Source organism: Arachis ipaensis, chromosome B04, assembly GCF_000816755.2.
Source record: "Arachis ipaensis cultivar K30076 chromosome B04, Araip1.1, whole genome shotgun sequence".
Taxonomy (NCBI): domain Eukaryota; kingdom Viridiplantae; phylum Streptophyta; class Magnoliopsida; order Fabales; family Fabaceae; genus Arachis; species Arachis ipaensis.
Window position 1 is genome coordinate 14,307,175 of NC_029788.2, and position 3,394 is coordinate 14,310,568.

The following is a 3,394-nucleotide window of genomic DNA, read 5'->3' on the forward strand; positions in this document are numbered from 1 at the left end:
ATATTACGGGTTAATGTTCAAATTGGTCCACGAAAGATTACACGATCGTTAATTTAGTTCCCGAAAGAAATTTTTAATCAAATTAATCCTTGAAAGATTTGACATCGATCACGTTCGTCCTTCTGTTTATGGGTTCACAGATTCCGTTAACGGCAATACACATGGACCGTTAAGTGACATGTGTGTTAACAGGTGTGTATCTAGTTGGAAGCTGACAAGATATGTTTTTCTTATTATGTCAAAATAATTCCTATTTCCATTTTATAAACCCTAACTCCCAAATTGAACGGAAACATTAAGGAGTGGTGTTGTAGTGGTGCAAAGACATCACCCAGGTTCAGAAGCTAGGATGCAGAGCGCCGGTGGAGGACGAAGTGCTGAGTTATCACTGCAATCGGTTGGTAGCTTCAGCTCTAGCTCCTCCATGCGAAAAAGGAGGATGAAGATGGACAGAACCTGCTTCTATGGGCTGAAAACTGTGATCAAGAAATCCGAAACACTAGAAAATCCAGAAAGGTTGTTTTACACTTGTCCAAGATATCGGGTGAGTTTAAATTGGTATGAACCATAGTTTCTTGAAACCCCCCCCCCCTTTCACCATTAATATGAGATTCAAATTTATCACTTCACATGTGCAGAAAGGCAGCCATTGTAACTACTTTAGTTGGGTAGATGATAATGAATATGAAGCTTTTGAAGTTGTAAATGGTGGGGCAGAAGCAGAGTTTGAAGTTGAAAGTGATTATGAAGATTGGAAAGTGAAACTAGGTTGGAGAATGGGTAGTTTGGAAGCTGAAGTCAGAGTAGTGAAGATGTTTTTTTTTTCATGTTTGTCCTAGTAATAATGCTTATATTAGTGGTTGGAGCATTTTGTGTCAAATCAGTGGGAAAATGAAAAACTTGTAAAAGCATTGGTAATGTTGTTTTGTTGGATCTTGTTAAGAGTATTGGTAAAATGTAATAGATCAGTTTGAACATTTTTGAATATCCATTAACAATCATGCAACCTGCATATTTTGACATTAGCTTAACAAATTTTTACACAATTCTAAAAACAAGTGAATAAAAAATAAATCTAAACATTTTTGCATAAGATAAATTAAGTCTAACCATATGTATTAAAATTAAAGCATTTGCATGTCCATAGAAGCATGCTAATATAGTCTTCACAATAATACCAAACCTATTAATGAAGTCTTCATAATATCAAACATAAGTTACCTAATTTTGGGCTATACCAAAATATGAACAAGGTTGTACAAAATACTTCAATATGTCTATAATGCATAAAGATTCTAAAGTAGCAGCCCTTTACAAAATACACAATTCAGCCCTTAATGAACAACACAACTCAAACATCGTTGTCTTTCTTCCTCGGGTGTTTGAATCCGAGAGTTGGTACAAAAGTCATGAAGCTAGCAAATTTCTTTGCAGTAGTAGAACATGTGCCCTTGATTGTTTCAGCTGAAATTGAAATTGTTGTAGCTGCAGCCGGTTGTGGTGAGGCTGGGATTGTTGCTTTTCCTTTTTTAACATGAAGCTTTGGAGGCCTTGCTCTAACTTTATCCTGCATTTTATCATCATGAAAGATAAAGTCAATTGACTAATCATGTTCACATTATGGAACATTATAATTTATAATAAAAGATAGATTACAAATAAAGTATTATACTTGGCTGAAAACAGATAAAAGTTGAGATTCTTGTGTAATTGAAACTCCTTCCGATCGGTCAATGATCATCTCAGTTGGTGCATTTGAAGTTGCTGCTGCTGGTGCATGTTCAGCATTAGCATCAGCAGGGGCAGCAACTACTGCAAACTGAAGTTGCATAAGCTTTGCTTGTTCAGTAGCTTCCTCTTGTTTCTTCACTTTGCACATTCTTCTGTTGTGCCCAACTTCACCACAATACAGGCACCGTATTGGGTTATACTTTTTTTTCACCGTGTTTTTGAACTAACAGGTTGCTCATCTTTATCCTTTCTCCTGTTCATTGTAGGCCTACCCGGCTTAATCTTAACTGGAGGCGGTGGTGGTGTATTGTGGTTTGGGTTGGGACAGTAGCTGTAATTTGGGCCTTAAACAGTATCTCTTATTCAGCTGAGAAGTATTTGTGGCCTTGGGTTTACAGGTGCTCTGGTTCTCTAATATAACTAACTCATCATCATCCTCACTCATACACTCTACCATGTGTGGCTCGGAGACTCTATGCACAAAATAAATATTGATCGAATTGTGATTCCTTCTACAATCCTTTACCATTTCCAACAAATTAGCATCTACTTCTAACTTCCTCAACCCAACTTCAAGCGACATTTCGGGTACTTTCCAGCAACAACCCTCCACCTCTGAATATCCTAACTCCTTATAATATCCCTTTACAAAGAAAACATCTAGCGTATCCCCTTCAACTCCCGCTAACATTTTTGTATTGTCTGGTTCATAAATTTTTGATCCACCTTCATCATTCTTAAACTTTTCACCATGATGAAAAATAAATGTCATTAGATAATTTTTCATCTACAAATTAAAAATAGCAACAATGAATCATGAGAGTGCACTCTGTTTTATTTTTATTTTTTAGTACAATTTATTTATGTTTCATCAACAAAATTTCAGCAACTACTTTCATCTAAAATGAACACCGCAAAGAATCAAACCATGTCTTTTACAAGAACTAAACAAAACAAAAAATTTAATCTATCCACACACATTGCATTCGGCCATATCAAAACAGAGAGCATCCACATTTTTTCAACATACACAATGTCTGAACCATTACAAAACCCTAGCAGCAACTACCCCCAGCACAAAAATTCTAACCCAAAATCAACCAATATTTAAAATCATCGAATAGGATACCACACATTCATACAAAAAAAAAAAAAGAAAAAGAAGTAGAGAAGGAACTCGCCATGCAAGAGAACTTACCTCTCACCAGAGACAGCGCCTACCACCGCAGAAGACTGGTGGCCTTCAGACCATGACGAGGAGGACCAATCGCAATGCGAACGGCGTCGCTTGCTGTTGCTTCCACGGGTGATCAGAGTAGCGTCTTCTTCTCACTTTGTTTCGGTGACTCTTCGTTGGTTTTGGGTGAAAGGGGGTAAAAGTATAAGTGAAAGTGAAAGGGAAAATGGGAATGGGAGACTTACTTCAGTAATATGGATTTTTGCTATACAGCGTCGTTTTGGATGAACCTAGGTATCACTTAACGGTCTGTGTACTGTCATTAACGGAATCTGTGAACCCATAAATAGAAGGACAAACGTGATCGATGTCGAATCTTTCGAGGATTAATTTGATTAAAAAAATTTTTCGGAGACTAAATTCACGATCGTGCAATCTTTCGGGGACCAATTTAAACATTAACCCTAAATATTATAGTACTTTTAA